We start from the raw sequence: 26278 nt of genomic DNA on the forward strand, positions 1-26278 counted from the left end.
GAGGGCGACCATGTTGATTACCCACAAGTGTGTTGACTCAAAGCCATTGTTATTAAATCTGCGCTGAATAAATGCCCGCAATGCCAGCCCGCCACAGCCGAGGCTGCTGACTTTTTACAGCACCCTTCTCGGGGTCTGTGAGCGGCCCAGTCCCCTAGCCCGCTCCCCTAGCCCGTTCTTTCACTGGATACCTGCGTGTGAGTGCATTTTTCATCCATCGTTCAGCCAGGGTCTGCGGGTCAGACCCAGCATCTGGCCTCGTAGAAAGAGTGTAGCAGACATGAAGAGAACAGCAGAAACGCAATGAGCAGTAAGTGCAGCTGTTCCCTAGAACTGTGTTGGATCCTGACAGCTATTCAGCTCCAGTTTCCTTGTAATCTGAAAATAAACGCTTTATTCTTAAAGAACACTGATGTGAGTTTCTGTTCCTTAAAATCAAAAAAGCCTCGTATAAGATACATACAAGGATAAGATATATTTAAATATGCAAGGGAAATTAGGCAAAGAGAAAAAGGAGTATGAAAAAGGTAACAGTCCCTTCCCAGTTCTTTATGATGAAACCATGTCATCTCCATACACAGGAAAAGAATTTCAGTTCTCTATGATGGCAAGGCACCTGTCTAGTGCATTCAAATATGGTAATAACAAAATATGTCAAAAAAGGAACGAAAATAAATCTGGAAAAATACACTTACAATAAAAAGATTACCATATACATAGAGAAGTACATCTCTATGAGCCAGAGCAAGCAGAAAGAACAAATACCAGATACTGCCTTCACTACCATTTCAGATAATGTAATTATGAAACAGACTTTTTTTTTTTTTTTTTTTTTTGGAGACAGAGTCTGGCTCTGTCAGCCAGGATGGAATGCAGTGGCATGATCTCGGCTCACTGCAACCTCCGTCTCCTGGGCTCAAGCAATTCTTCCGCCTCAGCCTCCCAAGTAGCTGGGATTACAAGCGTGTGCCACCACGCTCGGCTAATTTTTGTATTTTTAGTAGAGACAGGGTTTCACCATGTTGGCCAGGCTGGTCTTGAACTCCTGACCTCAGGTAATCCACCCACCTCGGCCTCACAAAGTGCTGGCATTACAGGCATGAGTCACCACGCTCAGCCAAAACAAATTATTAAATAACAAATTATGTAAAGAAATTTTTAAATGAACAAACAACAAAGTACTAAGAACAGCCAGTTTGAAACAATAAAACATTGCTTTCACAAATTAAAAATCTAAGTATTAAAATGAAAACCAAATGAGTTAATTAAACAGCGTATTAGTCACAGCTAAAGACAGATTACCAAACTACATGCCAAATTGGAAGAAATTACCCAGAGTTAGGGAAATAAAAAATACTAAAGAGATTAAGGGATATTGAGAATAGACTGAGATGGACTCATACATGACCAACTTGAGTCCTAGTGGGAAACAATACAGAGAATAGAAGAGAAGCAATACATGAAGAGGTAAGGGCTGAGACTTTTCAAAAACAGATACAAGATTCAAATCTAGATTTAAGAAGCACAACGTACACCTACCAATATAAGCAAAAAGAAATCCACCCCTAGACTCATAGGCATTGTGGTAAATCGCAAAATAAAGCCAAAGAAAATATTTTAAAGCACAGAGAGCAAAGACAGACTACTACAATTAGCTCTGACTATAGAATTCTCACCAGTAACAAGCCAGCAGACAGTAGAATATTATCTTCGAACTATCAAGGAAACTTGTCAAGTGCCATCATATGCACAGCAAAACTATCCTTCAAGAACAAAGATGAAATCAAGATATTCCCAGCTAAATAACAGAGTTTATGACCAGCAGACGATCACCAAAGAAACCTCGTGCTTAGATAAGTTTATTTAAAAAAAAAAAAAAAAAAGAAAGAAAGAAACTTCAGGCCGGGCGCGGTGGCTCACGCCTGTAATCCCAGCACTTTGGGAGGCTGAGGCCAGTGGATCACGAGGTCAGGAGATCAAAATCATCCTGGCTAACACGGTGAAACCGCATCTCCACTAAAAATACAAAAAATCAGCCGGGCGTGGTGGCGGGCGCCTATAATCCCAGCTACTTGGGAGGCTGAGGCAGGAGAATGGCGTGAACCCAGGAGGCGGGGGTTGCAGTGAGCCGAGATCGTGCCACTGCACTCCAGCCTGGGGGACAGAGCGAGACAATGTCTCAAAAAAAAAAAAAAGAAAAGAAAGAAAGAAACTTCAAAAGAATATACCGTAGAAAAATGGAAAATGAGCTCAGAATGGAGATCTGGGATGTCAGATGAAATGACGTTCAAGTATTAAACACGTAAGTACCTGTCAGCAAACATTCCCTACGCTAAAAATAATAATAGTTTGCAACAGGATTTAAACAACAGTGGCCGGGCGCGGTGGCTCAAGCCTGTAATCCCAGCACTTTGGGAGGCCGAGACGGGCGGATCACGAGGTCAGGAGATCGAGACCATCCTGGCTAACATGGTGAAACCCCGTCTCTACTAAAAAAATACAAAAAAAAAACTAGCTGGGCGAGGTGGCGGGCGCCTGTAGTCCCAGCTACTCGGGAGGCTGAGGCAGGAGAATGGCGTAAACCCGGGAGGCGGAGCTTGCAGTGAGCTGAGATCCGGCCACTGCACTCCAGCCTGGGTGACAGAGCAAGACTCCGTCTCAAAAAAAAAAAAAAAAAAAAAACAACAGTGAGAAAATTAAAATCTCAAAAATTAGTGTTTAAGCTAAGGGCATGAGGAAGGGGAGGTCATTAAAGTACAGTTGACCTTTTGAACAATACGGGTTTGCACTGTGCAGGCTGACTTATACGTGGGCTTTTTTTTTTTTTCAAACCAAACACAGATGAGGGATACAAAACCCACATATATACAGAAAGTCTCTCTCCCTCCCTCCCTTCCTCTCTCCTTCCCCTTCCTTCCGAGACAGAGTCTCACTCTGCCACCGAGGCTGGAATGCAGTGGCACCATCATAACTCACTGCAGCCTCGAACTCCTGGGCTCAAGCGATCCTACTGCCTCAGCTTCCCAAGTAGCTGGGTCTACAGGCCTGCACCGCCATACCTGTCTAATTTTTTTATTTTTTGTTGAGACACTGTCTCACTTTGTTGTCCAGGCTCGTCTCGAGCTCCTGGCCTCAAGCAATCCTCCTGCCTCGGCCTCCCAAAGTGCTAGAATTACAGCTGTGAGCCACTGTGCCCAGCCCCGATTTTTCTTAAAGGCAGGTTCTGCTGGGTCAACAGCAGGATATGAATATATGCAGGCTGTAGTATACACGAGGGTCCTGGAACCAATCCTCTGCATATGTGAGAGATGATAAAGTCTTTGTCTTGGCAGGCAATTAAGATAAGGTTCATTCAGCTTTGTTAATTTAACTCTATGATAATATCTCAAGAATAAACCACAAAAAGACTTCCAAACCAATACAGAGGAAAAATACCATAAGAAAAAAATCAAGTGAAAAAATCTTAATTATATTTTTAAAAAGAACAAAAAAGAAAAGGAGCACAGAAAGTATAAACAGCCAGCACAAAGTAAAATGGCAAATATTCATTACAAATATATCAATAATCATAATCTATGTAAATGAATTAAACTTGCCAATTAAAAGACAAATAAGATTATTTTATAAAACATAAACTTCAGTTACATATTATTTACATAAGACATACCCAATGAATAGCACAAAAAGTTTAAAATGAGGACTAAAAAGGTTAAGTAAGCACCAGTCAAAAGTAAATGAGAATTACCATATCAGAATAAGGCTTATTTCAGCTGTTACCCACTGAAAGTAAGAGAAAGTTAACAACACATGGTCTTAATGAGGGAACAGGTATGAAATCTCAGCAAAGAAATAAAAAGTGGCCAGGCGTGGTGGCTCATGCCTGTAATCCCAGCACTTCAAGAGGCCATGGTGGGCCAATTGCCTGAGGTCAGGAGTTCGAAACCAGCCTGGCCAACATGGTGAAACGCTGTCTCTACTAAAAATACAAAAATCAGCCAGATGTGGTGGCAGGAACCTATAATCCCAACTACTCAGGAGGCTGAGCAGGAGAATCGCTTGAACCTGGGAGGCGGAAGCTGCAGTGAGCCGACTGTGCCACTGCACTCCAGCCTGGGCAACAGACTAAGACTCCATCTCAAAAAATTAAAAAAAAAAAAACAAAAAAAGTATAAAATAGAAACAAATATAAATTCAAAATCAGAAAAGCTTGAAAATTAAAACACAAAATTCACTCTATGATCTTAACAGTAGATTGAACATGACACAGTCAATGAACTGGAAAACAAACCAGTAGGAATTATCCACACTGAAAAACAGAAAAAAAGACTGGAGAAAAATGAACAAACTCTCACAAACTTCTGAGATAATATCAATCATTATGACATATATATAATCAGAAATGCAGGTGGAGGGGAAGAAAGTGAAACTTTAGCAGAGAAAATATCTGAAGATGCAATAACCAAAAACTTCCCAAATTTAACAAAAAATACTGACTTATAAATCCAAAAGACTCAGTGAACACTAAGTAGGATTAATACAAATAGAAATACACCTGAGCACACTGTAGATAAACTGCTGAAAACCAAAAAGAGAAAAATCTTGAAAGTAACTAAGAATAAACAACAATAACAACGACGACAATAACAGTAACACGACGGCCAACTGATTTTTTTTAATTGGAAAAACAAGTCAGGAAGTAATGTAACAACATCTATAATGCTCAAAGAGAACAATCAGCCCAGAACTCCACATGCAGCAAAAACATCCTTCGACAGTGAAGACAAAATAAAGACATGGTCTGATAAAAACTAAGGAAATTAATCCCCAGCAAATGATAACATAGAAAAATTAGGATCCACCAAAAAAAAAAAAAAAAAAAAAGTACTGGAAGTGTTAAATGTGTGGATAAATGTAAAGAACTATCTTTCAATTTATTCTCTTAATTTCTTTAGAAGACACTCACTGGCTGTTGAAAGCAATAATAACACTGTATCATGGGGCTTATAATGTAGGTGTACATAAAATATATGACAGTAGGTTGTCACCTCTGTAATCCCAGCACTTTAGGAGGCCACGGGGGGTGAATCACTTGAGCCTAGGAGTTCAAGACTAGCCTGGGCAACATGGTGAAACCCCAACTCTACAAAAAGCACGAAAATTAACCAGGCATAGTGGCGCATGCCTGTAGTCCCAGTTACTTAGGGAGCTGAGGTGGGAGGATCACTTGAACCTAGGAGGCGGAGGATACAGTATGCCAAGACTGTGACACTGCACTCCAGCCTGGGCGAGAGAGTAAGACCCTACATCATAAATACAAAAATAAATATAAATATATATGACAACAACAGCACAATGACTGGGTAGGGAATGGAACTGTGTTATTGCAATTCTTACATTTTATGAGAAGTGGTATGTTAATTCTAAGTAGGCAAGGGTAAGGATGCAACTGCAAAAAAAAAAAAAAAAAAAAGTCATTAAATGGAATACTAAAAAACATTCAATTAGCCCAAAAAGAAGTAGAAAAAGAGTAGCAGGAAAAAAAAAAAAAAAGGACACCAGAAGACAAACAGTAAACTAGTAGATCTAAACCCAACTACAGTGAATTGTCATTATTCATAGTAGTTATACTCTATAAAATCATCATGAACACTGAGTTACCAAATATGGAACCACTGCTCTCGGGAAAATAGTACTAAGTCCCTGCAAGCCTCTGGTCCTGCTACCTTAGTCAACTGATCAATACCTAATCTTGTTTTGTATGTGTTTTTTTTTAAAACACTTCATTTAATATCTATTGTTAATTTACTTATATTAAACTCATGGCCAACAGCACTACAATTCTTGTCTGAGTGAAGCTTATCTAATACATGTATTTTCTCCATAGGCACATCACAGCCTCTTGCACTTGGGATCACTAGGTGGCACCTCAGCCCTACATTTGGGGTCATTTTAAACAGCAAAATCACCCCAATAGAAGTATAAAAATGTGGAAAATGTGGCACTGAACAGACTGGGAAAGAACCCTTTTTAAAATTTCTGTGGGTACACAGTAGGTGTATCTATTTATGAGGTACTTTAGATGTTTTGATACAGGTAAGCAATGTGAAATAAGTACATCATGGAGAATAAGGTATCCATACGCTCAAGAGTTTATCCTCTGAGTTATGAACAATCCAATTATACTCTAAGTTATTTTAAAATGTGCAATTATTATTGACTATAACCACGCTATTGTGCTATCAAATAGTAGGTCTTATTCATTCTTTTTTTTTGTACCCATTAACAATACTACCTTCCCTTCAGCCCCCCACTCCCCTTCCTAGCCTCTGGTAACCACCCTTCTACCCTCTACGTCCATGAGTTCAATTGTTTTGATTTTTAGATTCCACAAATAAGTGAGACCATGCAAGGCTTGTCTTTCTGTGCCTGGCTTATTTCACTTAACATAATGATCTCAAGTTCCATCCATATTGCTGCAAATGACTGGATCTCATTCTTTTTGACGGCTGAATAGTAAGTACTCCACTGTGTACCACATTTTCTTTATCCATTCATCTGTTGATGAACGCTTAGGTTGCTGGCAAATCTTAGCTATTGCAAAGTGCTGCAACAAAAATAGGAGTGCAAGTATCTCTTTGACATATTGATTTCTTTTATGGCGGGGAGGGGTGCATACCTAGCGGTGGGATTACTAGATCATATGATAGGTCAATTTTTAGTTTTTTGAGGAACCTCCAAAATGTTCTCCATAGTGGTTAATTTCCATTCATACCAACAGTGTATGAGGGTTTCCTTTCCTCCACATCCTCACCAGCATTTATTATTGCCTGTCTCTTGGATATGACATTTTAATCAGGTAAGATGATATCTCATTGTAGTTTTGATTTGCATTTCTCTGATGATCAATGTTGAGCACCTTTTCATATGTCTGTTTGCCACTTATACTTCTTTTGAGTAATGTCTATTAGAATCTTTTGCCCATTTTTAATTGGATTATTATTTTTTCCTGTAGAGTTAGTTGAACTCCTTATATACTCTGGTTATTAAGCCCTTGCCAGCTGGGTAGTTTGCAAGTATTTTCTCCCATTCTGTGTGTTGTCTCTTCCTTTTGTTGACTGTATCCTTCGCTGTGCAGAAGCAGCTTTTTAACTCGATGTGACCCCATTTGTTCATTTTTGCTTTGGTTGCCTACGCTTGTGGGATATTGCTCAAGGCATTTTTGCCCAGAACAATGTCCTGAAGATTTTCCCTAATGTTTCCTTGTAGTAGTTTCATAGTTTGAGGTCTTAGATTTAAGTCTTTAATCCATTATGATTTGATTTTTGTACACAGTAAGAGATAGGGGTCTAGTTTAATTCTTCTGCATATGGATATCCAGTTTTCCTAGCACAATTTATTGAAGAGACTGTCTTTTCCCCAGAGTATGTTCTTGGTACCTTTGTCAAAAATGAGCTCACTGTACATGTGTGGATTTATTTCTGCGTTCTTAGTTCTCTATTCTGTTCCATTGGTCTATGGGTCTGTTTTGATGCCAGTACCACGCTGTTTTGGTTACTGTATCTCCGTAGTATAATTTGAAGTCAGGTAATGTAATTCCTCCAGTCTTGTTCTTTTGCTTAGAACAGCTTTGGCAATTCTGGGTCTTTTGTTGTTCCACAAAAATTTTAGGATTTTTTTTTCTGTGAAGAATGTCATTCATATTTTGGTAGGATTTGCATTTAATCTATAGACTGCTTTGAGTAGTATGGACACTTTAACAATACTGATTCTTCCAATCCATGAACATGTAATATTTTTCCATTTTTTGGGGTCCTCTTCAATTTCTTGCATCAGTGTTTTATAGTTTTCATTATAGAGAGCTTTCATTTATTTGGTCAATTCCTAGTTGTTTTATTTTATGTGTGGCTTCCAAACGGGATACTTTTTTATTTCTTTTTCACATTGTTCACTGGTGACAAACAGAAATGCTACTGATTTGGGTATGTTAATTTTGTATCCTGCAACTTCACTGAATTTACCAGTTCTAATAGTTTTATTGTGGAGTCTTTTAGGTCTTTTTCCAAATACAAGATTGTATCATCTGTAAACAAGGATAATTTGACTTCTTCCTTTCCAATCTGGATACCCTTTATATCCTTCTCTTGTCTGACTGCTCTAGCTAGAACTTCTAGTACTGCGTTGAATAGCAGTGGTGACGGTGGGCATCCTTGTCATATTCCCAATCTTGGAGCAGGGGTGTCCAATTTTTGGTTTCCCTGGACCACACTGGAAGAATTGTCTTGAACCACACATAAAATATACTAACACTACGCCAGGTGTGGTGGCTCACACCTGTAATCTTAGCACTTTGGGAGGCTGAGGCAGGCAGATCACAAGGTCAAGAGATCGTGACCATCCTGGTCAACATGGTGAAACCCCATCTCTACTAAAAATACAAAAATTAGCTGGGTGTGGTGGCGTGCACCTGTAATCCCAGCTATTCAGGAGGCTGAAGCAGGAGAATCACTTGAACCAGGGAGGCGGAGATTGTAGTGAGCTGAGATTGCACCACTGCACTCCAGCCTGGTGACAGAGCAAGACTGCATCTCAAAAAAAAAAAAAAAAAAAAAAAAAATACACTAACACTAATGATAGCTGATGAGCTTTAAAAAAAATTGCAAAAAAAAAAAATGTTTTAAAAAAGTTTACAAATTTGTATTGGACCATATGCGGCCCTTGAGCCACGGATTGGACAAACTTGCCTTAGAGGAAAGGCTTTCAGTTTTTCCCCATTCAGTATTATACTAGTTGTGAGTATGTCATATATGGCTTTAATTATGTTGAGGTATGTTCCTCCTATCCCCAGTTTTTTGAGGGTTTTTCAACATAAAGAGATGTTACATTTCATCAAATGTTTTTTCAGCACTAATTGAAATGATCACACGGTTTTTATCTCATTCTGTTGATATGATGTACCATACAAACTGATTTGCATATGCTGAAGCATCCTTGCATCCCAGGGATAAATCTCACTTGGTCATGTTGAATGATCTTTCTAATAATATATTGCTCAATTTAGTTTGCTAGTATTTCGCTGAGGATTTTTGTCTCAATATTCAGAGATATTGGCCTGCAGTTTTCTTTTCTTGATGTGTGGAAAAGGACCCTTGTTTTTCAAAGTATGAGAGCTGAAACAAGAAGGCAGAGTGTCACCTTATTTGACCTCAGTTGGGAAAAATATGTCAAGATAACTCAAATTTTTCGCTACTCTGTGCATGTCTGTGAATGACTACAGGAACACTGCAGTATTGATTTAGGGGTTACAAATAAATTTTGCGATTTTCACATGTATGGAATCCTCAAGTAATGAGGATCAATTGTGTATCATTAAGGAGACTAAATAAATATTCCAATTAAAATGTACCGTTTTTTCAGATTGGGGAGAAGAAAAAAACAAGACCCAATTATGTCTACAAGAGATACCTTTTAAATATAAAGACACGGGTTAAAATAAAGAGGATGGAAAGATAAACCACACAGCACTAATAATAGAGTGAAAAGCACAACACTTTCCACAACTGACACAAGATAAAACTTTTAAAATCTAAACAGCCATATATCTATTAAGTAAGTTAAAATGGTTAGCCTACCCTTTTACAAAAAGAAAACTCAAAACTCAGATGGTTTCACTGGTGAAGTCTATCAGACACATGTGGAAGAAAATAAAGGAGTAAACAATTCCCAACTCATTTAGAAGGTTTGCATAAACCCATTACCAAAACATTTTTAATTATAAAAAAACTATAAAACATGACCATAGTTGATTAACACAGATGAAAACATCCTCAGCAAAACAATGGAAAGATCAAAATCAGTAACTTACAAAAATAATAATAATATATCATGATACTGCAGTATTTACTCCAGGAATATAAAATTTGGATTCACGTATAAAAGGCAATTTCATTTACCATAATACCAGATGTGATGAAAGCATCTGACAAAGTTCCATATCCATTCTGGGTTAAAAAAAAAAAAAAATTTAGCACACCTACAAACAGAAAGAAATTTCCTCTATCATATAAACCTACAGCAAATAACATAATGAAATTCTGAGGACGTTCCCTCAAAGACTGGCAACATGGCAAAGATGGTGACAGAAATTGCACCAAGTCTATCCAACATTATAGCATACAGAAGATCCTATTAAATGTAATAGGCAAGGAAAAGAAATACTATGCATAAATATTTGAAAGGAAGTTATAAAACTTTCTTTTCAGAGGCTAATTGTTAACAAATAAATTCTTAAGAATTATGTCAGTCTAGCAAGATTCATCTAAGTAAGTTTGGCAAAGTTGCAGGATGGCAGGTCAATATACAGAACAATTGTATTTCTTTTTTTTTTTTTTTTTTTGAGAAGGAGTCTCGCTCCACCCCCCAGGTTGGAGTGCAGTGACCAGATCTCAGCTCACTGCAAGCCCCGCCTCCCAGGTTCACGCCATTCTCCTGCCTCAGCCTCTCGAGTAACTGGGACTACAGGCGCCCGCCACCTCGCCCGGCTAGTTTTTTGTATTTTTTAGTAGAGACGGGGTTTCACCGTGTTAGCCAGGATGGTCTCGATCTCCCGACCTCGTGATTCGCCCGTCTTGGCCTCCCAAAGTGCTGGCATTATAGGCTTGAGCCACCGCGCCCAGCCGAACAATTGTATTTCTATCTTCCACCAACAAAATGAAATTTTAAAAACATTTCTTAATACCAAAAAGCAAATTACTTAAGAATTAACTTAACAAAAGACATGGAAGCCCCATATACTGAAAACCACAAAACACTGCTGAAATTAAATACCTAAGTAAATGAAGATACATACCATGTTTGTAATTTGAAAATTTCAACACTGTCAAGATGTTGATTCTGCCCAAATCACAATTCCAACTACATTCCCACCAGGCACTTTTATAGAAATTAGGCTTTTGATTCTAAAATGTATATGAAAATTCAAAGGACCTAGAACAGCCAAACAATCTCGAAAAAGAACAAAGTTGAATGATTTAAACTATCTGACTTCAAGGCTTCTTACAGAGCTACAATAATCAAGAGAGTATTGTGCTGCCCTAAAGACAAACAAACAGATCAAGAGAACAGAATACAAAGTCCAGAAACAGACTCACACATATACAGTTAACTGATTTTCAGAGGAGGCATCAAGGCAATTCAACGGGGAATGAAAAGCCTTTTCAACAAACCATGCTAGATCAGTTGGATATCCAATACAGAAAAATGATGAACTTCAACCCCTATCTCAAACTATTGATAAAAAATAATTTGAGATTGATCATAGATCTAAACCTAAAGCCAAAACTATAAAACTTCTAGAAATAAATATAGCATATATTTGCACAGAGTGTGGGCAAGATGCAAGAAAAGCATTTGACAAAATTCAACCTAAGGAAGATGCAAGAAGTACCACCCCCTCATGGTGTTAGATTAATACGGATAGAATCAATATGAAATCATAGTTGTTAATATGTAAGTGTGTATACATAGGTGTTGCTAGGGTATGAATGTGTCCCCCGAAATTCTCATGTTGAAACTTAATCACGGTCTGGTATCCTGGCTCAAGCCTGTAATCCTAGCACTCTGGGAGGCCAAGGCAGAAGAACTGTTTGAGCTCAGGAACACAAAACTAGCCTGCATAACACAGTGAGGCTTCATCTCTACTAAAAATAAAAATAAAATTAAAAAAAAAAACTAGCCAGGCATGGTGGCATGCACCTTAAAGCGTCCCAGCTTAAAAGTCCCAGCTACGCAGGAAGCTAAGGCGGGAGGATCACTGGAGCTCAGGAGGTCAAGGTTGCAGTGAGCACTACTGCACTCCAGCCTGGGTGATAAAGTGAGACTCTGTCTCTAAACAAAAAGAGAAAAGAAAAACAAAGAAACTAAATTGCCAATGCTAATATTAAGACTCGAGGACTTCACGGAGGTGATTAAATCATGAGGGCACAGCCTTAATGAATGGGATTAGGGACCTCATAAAAGAGCCAGAGGGTGAAATAAGCCAGGCACAAAAAGACAAACATCACATGTTCTCACTTATTTGTGGAATCTAAAAATCAAAACAATTGAACTAATGAACATAGAGAGTAGAAAGATGGTTACTGGAGGCTGGGAAGGGTAATGGGGGGCTGTGGGGAAGGTGGGGATGGTTAATGGGCACAAAAAAAAAATAGAAAGGATGAATAAGACCTACTATTTGATAGAACAACAGAATGACTATAGTCAATAATAACATATATTTTAAAATGAGAGTGTAATTGGATTGCTTGTTACACAAAGGATAAATGCATGAGGGGATGGATACCCTATTCTCCACGATATGATTATTTCACATTGCATGCCTGTATCAAAACATCTCATGCACCTCATAAATATATACATACCTACTATGTGCCCACAAAAATTAAAAATTAAAAATATTATTTAAAAAAAGGGCTGGAGGGAGTTAGCTCCCTCTTTAGAGACCCTATCTCTAAAATAATTGTTTATTAAAAAATTAAAACATGGATATACACATATGTATTTACACACACACAAACATATCCTAGCTGTGGCCACTGAGTAGGCCTAGAAATAATGACACACCAGTTGCAATAAGCACGTCATATATCCAGATCTTGATTTCCAAATACCATTCATTCCTCACTAATAGTAACAATGCTCCTCTAAGAAAAGCTAATTTGAGGCCGGGTGCGGTGGCTCACGCCTGTAATCCCAGCACTTTCGGAGGCCGAGGCGGGCAGATCACGAGGTCAGGAGATCAAGACCATCTTGGCTAACACAGTGAAACCCCGTCTCTACTAAAAATACAAAAAAAAAAAAAAAAAAAAAAATTAGCTGGGCGTAGTGGCAGGCGCCTGTAGTCCCAGCTAGTCAGGAGGCTGAGGCAGGAGAATGGCGTGAACCCGGGAGGCAGAGCTCATAGTAAGCCCAGATCGCACCACTGCACTCCAGCCGGGGGACAGGGCAAGACTCCTTCTCAAAAAATAAATAAATAAAAAGAAAAGCTGATTTGAGGGGTGGGTCACACACAATGAGCCCAAAGCATCTTTTTGCACCAGAAGGTAGATAAGTACTCAAAGAATTGTGGAGACATATAAAAAGAACACAGAAGCCAGTCTGAAAGAGTTTACACAGACCAAATTTGGGACGATTTTAGTATCAAAATAATCACAGTAATGAATTACAGACCACTAAATACATATATGAATCATTCAAATAAATAATTGAACAAATAAATAAATGGGGCGTGGAGGGAGGAGGGAAAGGTCTTCCTTACAGTAGAATGCCAGTCAATAGCTACAGAAGGAAGCATGCAGTTGGAAAGTCATCATTGGAGGCTAAAACTTGTGGGTGAAAGTTTGATGAGGAACACGATATATCACAGTGTCAATACATATTAACTTCAAAGAGAAAAACAGTATCACCGCAGTAGAGAAATCTGGCAGATACCAACTTAACCAACTGTTTGATGTTATCAGCAATACTGGAACAAACTGACATCAGGTTGCTCCTAATATGTTGCACTGAGAAAAATAAAAATCACTTTTTTGTTATCCTTGCATAAAATGCATGAACTGAATCTAACCATGAGGAAACTTCAGACAAGTAAAAAATGAGGGACATTCTAAAAAAATAACTGATCTGTACTCTTCCAAAAGATCAATGTCAAGAATGACAATGAGAGGTTAACAAAGTACTCCAGATTAAAGGAGACTAAAATATGACAATTAATTTCACAGTGATTCTGGACTGGATACTGGACATGGAAAACAAAAGGGCGATAAAGGACATTATAGTATTGAAATTGCACTATAAATCAAATAACAACACTGTACCAATTGTTAAATTCCTTGACTGGTAATTTTACTGTGGTTACACAAGAGAATACCCTGGCTCTTAGAAATACATGTTGAAGTGTTCTTAGGACCTATACAACTTAAACGCAAATGAATCACAAAAAAATGCTGTTATATATATGCATATAAAGAAAGGGGGAAAGAGTGATAAAGCTAACAAGGTAAAATACAAACAACTGGTGAATCTTAGTAAATAATATGTAGTAATTCCCTATACTCTTTGTGGTTTTTTTTTTTTTGAGACACGCAATCTCAGTTCACTGCAACTTCCACCTACGGGGTTCAAGCGATTCTCCTGCCTCAGCCTCCCGACTAGCTGGGATTACAGGAGCCTGCCACCATGCCCAGCTAATTTTTGTATTTTTAGTAGAGATGGGGTTTCACTGTGTTGGCCAAGCTGGTCTTGAACCCCTGACCTCAGGTGATCATCCTGCCTCAGCCTCCCAAAGTGCTGGGATTACAAATGCGAGCCACCGCGCCCGGACTGTGTACTTTTTCTGTAAGTTACACATAAAGCAAAAGACATAAACTAGGTAAGCTGTTTTTTTACAAAAATGATAGACAAAAAGCCCTACCCTTCATATATAAAGAAGCTATATAAAGCAAATTGCTTTTAAAAAACACTGTAACACCTCCAAAAGATTAATAGGAAAAGGACATGTACAGTCAATTGCAAAAAAGAAGCTAATGAACTTTTAAAGGAAAACAAAAACAAAAAGTCAATGAAAGATGAGATGTTTTCCACCTGTTAAACCGATGACGTTTTCTTTTTAGAAAATATCAACACTGGCAAGGATGCCCTAAAATGGCCACTCAACACCTTGCTAGTGGAAGCATTAATTAGAATCCTTTAGGAAAGCAGTTCAGCAATATGAATCAACAGCCTTAAAAATATCCACACCAGGCCAGGCACGGTGGCTCACGCCTGTAATCCTAGCACTTTGGGAGGCAGACGCGGGTGGATTACCTGAGGTCAGGAGTTCGAGACCAGCCTGGCCAACATGGTGAAATCCTGTCTCTATTAAAAATACAAAAGTTAGCCAGATACAGTGGTGGGCACCTGTAATCCCAGCTACTCGGGAGGCTGAGGCAGGAGAATTGCTTGAACTCGGGAGGCAGAGGTTGCAGTGAGCCGCGATCATACCACTGCACTCCAGCCTGCAAGAATCCGTCCCCCCAAAAAAAAAAAAATCCACACCATTCTAGTTAATAACACTATCTGAAAGAAATAATCTAAACTATGGACTAAAATTTATGCTGAAGATATTCATCAAATGATAACTGTAATAGCAAAACTCTTTAAAACAATCCATGTTAAACAATACAGAAATCATTAAGTAAACCACTTAGGATATAACCACAAAATGCAATATGCAGTCATTAAAAGTTATTTAAAATCAGAAAATATGACATAATAAATGTTAAGAGAATAAAGTTTACAAAATGGGCAGTTAGGATGATCTTAAGTAAAAAAAAAAAAAAAATTCATAAAGCTCAGAACAGACATATTATAAACAGTGACTGTTTGAAAATGAATATAAGCAGGGAATGTGAACACTTGTCCCAGTCTCCAGTTTATGAGATCTTACCCCTCACCACCTGTGAACTACCACTGCTTACATGACGGTGCCTGTCTCACTCCCTGTGCACTCCAAGTATTTCTTGAGGCCATAGTATCATAACTGGCTGCATTCAGTAAACATCTGCTGCTTCAAATTTATAAACTCTCCCACCTTATTTCATACATGTAAAAAATAGATCTAGCTATTTAAGTCACCTGAAAATTGAAACTATACTGAACATGAAGTTCGTCAAGAACAGGTTTCACTTTTCTCTGCTTCTTTCAAATAAAAACATTAAGGAGGAAACATGCTTGGAGCTTTCTTTCGTTAACAACAGAATCCAAGGCAGGCTTGAGACAATATAAAGATACCACATACCTAATTAGTACTGTGCGCTAGGACCACCAGTGATGTCGTCGGTTTATTTTCAAGTCAAAGAACATTTGCTTTAGCAGTCTAATCTTAGCTACCACAAAAAAAAAAAAAAAAAAAAAAAACCACACACACACACACTCACACACACCCATCTGTGTGCTGCAATGCTCAGCCACTACCCAAGGCCATACCTGACTCCAGCTCCGCCCTATTCCCCACTGATTCCACCTTCTACTTGGCAACTTCTGCCTAATTAGCTGAGCAGAGCACAGTCAGGCTAGAGGAGGCTGTGAGCAAGGCTGGGAACATGGAGAAACCAGACAAGAGTAGGAAGACCTTAACCGTGGCAGAGGGCCAACTGAACAGCATTCGTAAGTCTGTGGTTGTCAACAGGAGCAATTTATCACCCCAGGGGATTTTGCCAGTGTCTTGGAGATATTTTTAATTGCCACAACTGTGGGGGTGCTAATGGCGCCTAGTAGGAAGAGGCCAGGGATGCAACTAAACATCCTACAATACAAAGAACAGTTCCCCACAACAGAGAATTATCCAACCCCAACTCTCAACAGAGTTAAGGTCAAGAAATCCTACCACAGACTGATGCATTCACTAGTACAGTGGAGTCTACTGTACAGTACAATTCAGCAGGAACAAGACACCCAGTGGTTAGAGGAGACCTGAGGTAGTTCAGGAAATGTAAACACACACATTACCTCCTCACTCAGATGCTAAGGTGACCAAAATTCTACCTCAAGAATTGGGAATGAGGGCATTGTAATTAATTAATTTAATAAAACTAGTAAGAATGCTTTTTTCCCCCAAAGGCTTGCTCCTATAAATATCTTATATTTAAAGACTGCTTCACAGCAAAAACTGTAAGATAATACTATCAAAATTGCCCAGACTGGTAAACATCTCCAGAAAACTTGGCAACACACATAGTCAATGACAAATTTAGTTGTGTATCTCAACAGGACCTAAAAACTCAAACTCAAAGTTCCCAGCTTAGTTTAAGGGGAAGTGTCAAGTTTTCAAAGATCACTCAAAAAGAAGAAAAGGGCTGCTTTCCCAGATGAATCATCAAGAACTACACAAGACTTAGAAGAGTAACATTTCAAAACTGAGAACACTACACTTAGGCATTTCAACCAAAAAAAAAAAAAATGCAAATTTTTAAAAAAAGTGTATGAATCATCATTATTAAAATTTGGTTAAAGTCATGACCAATGAGTCAAGCCATAATAGGTTTTTTAAAATTATTTTAACAACCTTATGCCATTGATTTCCACCTGTGGGAGGCCAGAAGGTTAGAGAAGTCATCTGGTAGTATCCCTGGCTGGCTGGGGCTTAAATAACTTCAACCTGTCTCTAAAGCATCATTTTGCCTATCTACCTTGACCTCTGTCCTTTCAGTGTCAGGAAATACCCATCACTTAGGGTGGCCCACTTCAATGTTGGACAGGAATTAACTGTTAAAGAGTGTGTCTGTTACGCTGAATCAAGAGAACCTCCCGTTCAACTACAGGTATTAGTTTTGAATCACGTGAAACGAGCCTAATTATTCTCTATACAGCAGCCCTTCAAGTTTCCATATTATCTTGTCTTTCTCACCCAAGCCTTTTTCTTCTCCAAGTTATAAAATGCACTCTCCCCACAAGCTGTTACAGTTAGCTATTTAAGTGATACAATTAAGATTCAACAGGAGACCAAAAAAACCAGAATGGCAGAACTGAGAGGAATGAGAGACCAGCCAGTTCAAACCTAATTCCATTTTTAAAAATGAGTAAACAAGGCAGAGAGAAGCAAGGCTGCTTGTCAGAGGTCAAGCTATTCAGAAAAGTCAGGAGCAGAATTCAAGTTTCCTAACTCTTTTGCCCCTCAGAACTGTACACCAAGTTGTACAGATGTTGTGTGAAAGGACTGACAGTTTTTGTTTTATGAAAATACACAGACTGAGAGAAAAGATGATCCATCTAGCAAGAATTTGTATTAAAAAGTGATGCAGGTGAAAAAAACTAGGTAATTTAACTTAAAAATTACATAAGAAAGGAAATGTAGTCACAGACTACTACCTGATTTGCAGATGAATGGTTGTCACTAAATATTTCTTATTGATTTCACTAAAAATAGGGATGTAACCATAGTCAGAGTGGGAAGAGGCAAATGAGGAGTTTAAGATGTCCAAATCCTCAACTATCAAAATAAGAAGGCAATGCATAACATTTAAAGTGGATAAATAAATAACAGTGGAATAACATGTTTAGAAATATTAAAAATAGGTACTGTAACAAGAAAAGTTTGCCTCTATTTTTCATTGTAAGACTTTATGCTCCCTATTTTTAAAGTGTCCAAGTATTATTTTGATAAAAATTTCAACATTAATTTTAAGATACAGAAAAATAAGGGACTGGTAATAGATAATGTCGTAGGCAGGTGAACAGGGGAAAGAGCACCAAAACACCATTAGTCGGAGTACAGATTGAAATGAAAATGGGACAACCAACTATCCAATTTAAATCCCCTTTGACCAGGCAACTCCACTTCTAGGGCTCTAGACTGTAAGAATACATGCATAAATGTTCAAAAACATATATACAAGAATGATCACTGTGACACCATTTTAAAAAATACAAATCAGAGCACACTAAATATCCACTAACAGGGGAAGGGTTGAATAATTCACAAATATATGTACCCGTATATTCTTCATTCATCCCACAAAAATTTATTGATTGCTAGGTACTAAGTACAGAATAGTAAACAAAAGTCAACCAGCAAAGGAATACTACATAATTATTAAAAGGGAGAATGCAGATCTGTATGTACTGATCCAGGTGAAAAAGCATACTTCAAAATATATGTAGTATGATCCCACTTTTATTAAAAGACCCAGTATAACTAGATGAGACTTTTTCTTTATGTACTTACAGTATTTGAATTTTTTAGCATTGTAATATTACCTGTGTAAGCTCCTTTAAAGACAATAAAGACATTTGCTTGTCAGATTGAATAAAAGTAGTAACAAAAGAAAGCAAAAAAGAATGGAGGGAAGGAAAGAATCTACTTTTTGTAAGTCTCTCTATACAGTAAAACAGGGAAGATGCACATGATTTTCACTTCCAGATTTTACCAATATATATGCAGTCTTTATATATATCTTCAAGAAATTCTCTCACACATTCACAAGGAGAACTAAGAAACAATCTAAATTTTCATCAATGAAAGAATGAACCAATTGTGATCTATTCATACAATAAAACACCATACAGTAGTTATTAAAACTCAAACCACAAAAGCACAAATCTGAAGGAAAACCTCATGTGTTAGAGAGTACATACAGAATAAAATTATTTATGTAAAACTTTTTAAAAAGCAACCAAAAAAACTGTCTTTACTTATAAATATGGACCCATAGATTAAAAACACCATGAGATACCACTTCTCAGCCTAAATATCTGACAATATTGAGTGACAATATTAACGACACGGAACAAGAACTCCAATGTCTGCTAAGGTAAATGTATACTGGCACCACCACTGCGGAAAACAACATATTATATAGAGTGGTAGTGAGAAATCTAAAGATAGTCCCCCAAGATTCCTGCCCCTGGTTATTCAAATACTAATTTGAGTATAGCTGTGAAACGACCATGGAGATAAAATAGAAAGAGTAATCAATCCCAGTGGACCCAATCAAATCATATGAGCCCTTAAAAGTAGAGAATGGGGCCGGGCGCGGTGGCTCAAGCCTGTAATCCCAGCACTTTGGGAGGCCGAGACGGGCGGATCACGAGGTCAGGAGATCGAGACCATCCTGGCTGACACAGTGAAACCCCGTCTCTACTAAAAAAATACAAAAAAAAACTAGCCGGGCGAGGTGGCAGGCGCCTGTAGTCCCAGCTACTGGGGAGGCTGAGGCAGGAGAATTGCGTGAACCCGGGAGGCGGAGCCTGCAGTGAGCTGAGATCTGGCCACTGCACTCCAGCCTGGGTGGCAGAGCAAGACTCCGTCTCAAAAAAAAAAAAAAAAAAAAGTAGAGAATGGTCTCCATCTAGAAAAGGAAAAAAATATTAGAGAGATTCAAAGCATGAGAGAGATTCAACCTCCTACTGCCAGCTTAGAAGACGAAGAAAGAAAGAGGGTCACAAGGCAAGGAACGAGTGGCCTGTAGAAGCTGAGAATGACCACCAGCTGACATCCAGCAAGGACACATGGACCTTAGTCCTACAACCATATGAACTGAATTCTACCAACAACCCAAATAAGTGTGGGAGTTGATTTCTCTCCAGAGCCTGTAGAAAAGAATGCAGCCCTACTGACAACTTGATTTCAGCCTCATAAAACCCATAGCAGATAACGCAGCCAAGCCTACTGCACTTTTGACCTATAGGACCATGAGATTTTAAAATGTGTGTTGTTTTAAGCCTCTAAGTTTGTGGTAATTTGTTATATAGCAACAGAAAACTACCACTTCTAGAAAAGTTGAAGAAATGCATTATCCTACAACCCAGCAACTATACACCTGACCATACGCAAAGAGAAACTCTTACCCAAGAGCACAAAAAGACATGCACAATGTTCACATCACCATTGCTCATGACAGATTTAAAAAAAATTGACAATCCAGTCATTCATCAATACTACAAAGGACTAATTGTGGAATATTCATAATGCAACACAATAAGACAAGGAGATACCAATGAACTACAGCCATACAAAAATACGAATGAGTCTCAAATCTCACATTATACAGAATAAAAAAGCAAATGAAAGTACACACACAATACAATTCTAGTTACAAAGTTCAACGCATGCAGGGCAAAACAACACATTTCAAGATACAAATGTTATAAAAACTATAGCAATTAAACAATAAAAACAAAATTCAGGGTAGCAGTTATGTCTCTGGGGACATAACAGAATGGGATCAGAGAAGAGAGACCAGGAAGGGCATCAAAAGTAATGCAGATTGTTCCTAACTGGTGATTACAAAGTAATAGCACTTGGCCAGGCGCGGTGGCTCACGCCTGTAATCCCAGCACTTTGGGAGGCCGAGGCGAATGTATCACAAGGTCAGCGAATCGAGACCATCCTGGCTAACACGGTGAAACCTCGTCTCTACTAAACATACAAAAAATTAGCCGGGCATGGTGGTGGGTGCCTGTAGTCCTAGCTACTCAGGAGGCTGAGGCAGGAGAATGGCGTGAACCCTGGAAGTGGAGCTTGCAGTGAGCAGAGATGGCGCCACTGCACTCCAGCCTGGGTGACAGAGCAAGACTCCGTCTCAAAAAAAAAAAAAAACCACAAAATAACAGCACTTACATTCTATACAAAATTTATAAATATTGTAATATCTACTCAATATTTGAAAAAAAAATCTAGATAATCAAACTTCTATATAACAAAAAAACTTTTTTCTTTTCTTTTGCAAAGATGTGTTCATTGAAAGGACTAATTAAAATAATATAAAAAGTCCAATCATTTTTTTTAATCACCTAAAATTCTCACCACCTAATCAGTAACAATTTGCTTAACATCCTTTTAGGCATTTCCTATGAGTATACATACATTTAAATATTTTACATAAAATCTCAGTATATATATACATAGGTATATGTTCTGTCTATAAATGTTTAGACCCTTTTGAAAAACAACTATATTAAGACATAATTTACATAAAATAAAATGCACCCATCTTAAGTACAATGTTAAGTTCTGACAAAAGTGTATAAAAAGTGTATATTTAGTATAACCACCACCCAATCAAAATACAGAGAATTCCATCACCATAGAAAGTTCTCTTCTGCTCCTCTGCAGTCAATCCCCACCCCTACCTATAACCTCAGGCAACCACTAATCTGCTTTCTTAATGTTTTGGTGGTTCTAGAATTACATATGAATCAAATCATACAGAATGTAGTCTTTTGTCTGGCTTCTTTTGCTCAATATAATGTTTTTAATTTCATAGAGTGACACTGTGCAATTCATTCCTTTTTTCTCCTGAGTAATAGTCCATTGCAGACTTGATAGACTATACCGTTTCCAGTGTTGAGCACTGAGTATTGTTGTACAAGTCATTTGTGAATTTAAGGTTTTATTTTATACCCAGGGGTGTAATGTCTAGGTCATACAGTAAGTGCAAGTTTAAGTTAATAGGAAACTGTTAAACAGTTTTCCAAAGTGCCTGTACACTCCTATCAACAATTTATGTAAAATTCTGATTGCTCTACGTCCTCAGCAACGCTTGGTATTGTTAGTCTTTTTCATTTTGACCATTCTTGTAGGCAAAAAGTTGTTCATAATTATAATTTCCTTTAATAACTAAATATGTTGAGAATTTTTAATATGTCTACTAGAATTTCAAATACCTTCTTTTGATAAGTTGCTCCACAATTTTTTTTTTATTTTATTTTTTTTTTTTTTACCAATTTTGCCATTTGAGTTCTCTAACTTCTTACTAATTTATTGAAGTTTTTTATATAATGCTGGGTAAAAGTCCTTTGTCACATATATAAATTGTCAACATTTGCTCCCAGTCTATAGTATACTGTTTCTTTTCCTTAACAATGTCTCCTAAAGTGCAGGAGATTTAATTTTATTGAGTAATAAAAATTTAATTTTATTGAGTCAATAAAAATTTAATTTTATTGAGTCCAATTTAACATTTTTAAAATGTTGTAGTTAGTGCTTTTTGTACCATATATAAGACTAAATGGTTTCTCCCTCAAATTGACCACAAAACATGGATATCTGCTCTCACCACTTCTATCATAATATTGGACTTGAGGTCCTCACAAGTGTAATAAGGCAAAAAAAGAAACAGAAAGCACATGATTAGAAAGGAAAATGTAAAACTGTCTTTATTCAATGACTGTATGTGGAGAAAATCCAACCAAAAGACTACCAGAACTAGTAAGTGGATTTAGAAAGGCTACAAGACACAAAGACAATATACAAAAATCAGCTGTATTTTTACATATTAGCAAGGAATACTTGAGAAATGATTTTTTAATCCCATTTACAATGGCATTAAAAATGTAAGATATTAAGATATAAATTCAACAAAATATGCACAGGACCTGTACACTGCAAAACTAAAAAACATGTTGCAAGAAATTAAAGAACTAAATAAATGGAGAGCTATAACATGTTCATGTAGTGGAAGGTTCAATGACATTAAAATAGCAATTCTCCATAAACTGATCTACAGAGTCAAGGCAATCCCAACTGAAACCCCAAGTTGTTCTTTTTTTTTTTTTTTTAAACTAACAAGCTGATTTTAAAATACTTTTGAAAACACAAAGGACCTAGAATACCCAGAAAATTTTTGAAAATAAAGAACAAAATTGGAGGATTTATACTAACCAATTTCAACCTTTACATAAAGTTATAGAAATAAAGACAATGTGGTACCAACATAAGAACAGACAGCAAAAGCAACAGGAGAGAGTCCAAAAGCAGATCCATACATACATCACCAGTTTACTTTCAACAAAAATGCCAACAGAACTCAATGGGCAAAGGATAGAGAAAGGGGAAGAAACTCAATAGGGAAAGAACTACCTTTTCAACAAATGATATTTAAAAATGTATATTAGACCAGCTAGCTTGAGCCCAAGGCCTCCTCAGGCAAAAAAAAATAAAATTAAAATTAAAATTAAAAAATTGTTTATTCATAAAGGAAAATAAAGAACCCAGACCCATAGCTCATACCAAACACTCTATCAACCCCTAAAAATTGATCATGAACCTTAATATTGGAGCTAAAACTATAAAACCTCTAGTATAAAACACAGGAGAAAATTCAGCAGGCTTTTTTTCACATAACATTTCAGCTATCCTTACATGCTAATAAATATATTTTTTTCACTTTGTCAAAGGTAAGAAAAAAAGGAGAAAATCCTTACAAACTTTGAAAACATCTCTTCATTTCTTAAATGAAATTTCGAAATGCTTTCCTTATCCATATGGTCATACAACATTTCTTCAACTGAAGAACAGAAATATTCACAGGAAAAGAACAAAAATCTTTTTAACCTCCTTTCATATAGTTCCTACAAGAATGGGTTGGCTTCTATGAGACTGTAGTTTTGCCTCGATGATTCTTTTTTGAGTGCCTTTTCTGAAGTCATAATATCTCCCAACATATTAATACCACTTATAAGTTTTAAATATAAAACAGTTACCAGAAAACCATGACAATATGTGAAATGTTATGTACTGCTATATTGTCTTAAAATTGCCTGTTTTGGTTGATAAAGACTTGTAATGTATTATACAGAGATAACACACTTTCAAAATTGTAATAAAAGGAATTTTAGCCATTTTAAGTATAATTTATCCCCAATAATTTACACGATATCTCAATAAATGTGTGCATCATTGCCTATTGGTTATGAATTGTGGTTAACAAAATAAGGAACGAAAGAATCCATTATAGGCCGGGCGCGGTGGCTCACGCCTGTAATCCCAGCACTTTGGTAGGCCGAGGCAGGTGGATCACGAGGTCAAGAGATTGAGACCATCCTGGCTAACACAGTGAAACCCCGTCTCTACTAAAAATACAAAAAATTAGCAGGGCACGGTGGCGGGCACCTGTAGAAGGCTACTCGGAAGGCTCAGGCAGAAGAATGGCGTGAACACGGGAGGTGGAGCTTGCAGTGAGCCGAGATCCCACCACTGCACTCCAGCATGGACCACAGAGCGAGACTGTTTCAAAAAAAAAAAAAAAGAATCCATTATACTATAATTTAGTAATTTAGCCACCACAGTTTTCCAGAAAACTAAAATTAAAAAAAAACATATTGCAATGCTGCTACTTATGTATGAGTGATTTAATACTGCATACAAGTTACCCCAAAACTCAGTAGTTTAAAACAATGGACATTTATTCACAGTTACCACAGGCCAGAAATCTAGGCACAGCTTAGCTGGGTACTTCTGGGTCAAAGTCTATCAGGGGGTTGCACTCAAGCTGCTGGCCAAGCTGTGGGATCCTCTGAAGGCCTCTATGTATGAAAAGGATATGCTTTCCATCTCACTCACATGGTTATAGGCAAGTCTCAGTCCCTACCACCTGGGATTCTCCAGGAGGCATAAAACATGGCATCTTTGTTAAAAAAAAATTTCCTTCTTTCCATCAATGGCTTTTTTGCAGGTGTGCAATTCAATAGTTTTTAGCAAATGCACAGAATTGTACAACCATCACCATAATCAATTTTAGAATATTTTCATCACCCCAAAAAGAAACTCAGTCCTCTTTAGCAGTCAAACCCATTTTTCCCCAACCCCTACCCCAACACCAGTTCTAGGCAACCAGTACTCTATTATCTGAGTCTATATTTGTATTCTGGACATTCCATATACCTGTAATCACACAATTTGTGGCCTTTTGTGACTTTATCACTTAGAAAGTTTTCAAAGTTCATCCATTTGTAGCATGAGTCAGTATTTAATTCCTTTTTATTCCTGAATAATAGTCCACTGCATGGATAAACCACATTATTTAAACCATTCATCAGTTGATGTATGTTTGAGTTGTTTCAACATTTTGGCTACTATGGCTACTGCTACTGTGAACATGTACATACAAATTTTTGCGTAGATATGTTTTCATTTCTCTTGGGTATATACCTAGGAGTGGAACTGCTTTGTCATGCCTTATCCCATATTTAGCCATTTCAAGAACTGCCAGACTGTTTCTCAAAGCAGTTGCTCCACTTTACATTCCAACATGTAGATTCCAATTTCTCCACGTCACCAACACTTATTATTACCTGTCTTTTTTATTATACATAGCCATCTTAGTTTACTAAGATGGTTACTTAGACGGTCACTTAGTAACCGTCTTAGTTACTTAGTTGGTGTGACATGGTATCTTACTGTGGTTCTGATTTCCATTTACATGGTGACTAATGATGTAAAACATCTTTTCATGTGCTTACTGGCTATTTGTATGTCTTGTCTGAAAAACTGTCTACTCAAATCCTTTGTCCATTTTTTTTAGTTATTTTTCCTTTTATGACTGAAGTATAAGAGTTCCTTAAATACTCTGGATACTAGACCTTTAATAGATACACGGTTTCTCATACCAAACACTGGGGAGCAGGTAGACAGGATAAAAACAGGAACTCTCACACTGCTTATAGGACAGTAAAACAGTACAACTACATTGGAAAGCAATATGTATTTAGTAAAGTTACTGGTGTACACACCTGACAAACAACAACTCCAATCCTAGACGTATATTCCAGAGAAATTCTTACCTTTGAAGAAAAACATGGATGAAACTTAGTAACTAATTTTAAAAGTTGCAGGAAAAAAAATCCATATAGCATGATGCCATTTATATAAAGTTTAAAAATATGCATAAGCAAACAGTATTTTGGGGGATATACATGTATAAAGTAAAATAACATTATCAAGAAAGCAGGCCAGGTGCAGTGGCTC

At 37.4% G+C, this 26278-nt stretch overlaps 1 protein-coding gene across 27 annotated transcripts in view; it reads right to left on the reverse strand.

Annotated features, from left to right (window-relative positions):
• MARCHF8 (membrane associated ring-CH-type finger 8) overlaps positions 1-26278 on the reverse strand; it is a 143528-nt gene that overhangs the window by 113618 nt on the left and 3632 nt on the right. For 6 of the 27 annotated variants that reach the window (XM_077946335.1, XM_077946346.1, XM_077946341.1 and 3 more), the window contains exon 2: positions 24425-24538. The exons of 10 other annotated variants lie outside the window; for them this stretch is intronic. The gene's annotated coding sequence lies outside the window, so the exon portion shown is untranslated. Of the gene's footprint in view, positions 1-15832; positions 15991-24424; positions 24539-26043; positions 26095-26278 lie in introns of those variants that run through there. 11 more of the 27 variants (XM_077946334.1, XM_077946344.1, XM_077946329.1 and 8 more) reach the window with 6 other exon arrangements.

This window comes from Macaca mulatta, chromosome 9 (genome assembly GCF_049350105.2).
Source record: "Macaca mulatta isolate MMU2019108-1 chromosome 9, T2T-MMU8v2.0, whole genome shotgun sequence".
Lineage (NCBI taxonomy): Eukaryota > Metazoa > Chordata > Mammalia > Primates > Cercopithecidae > Macaca > Macaca mulatta.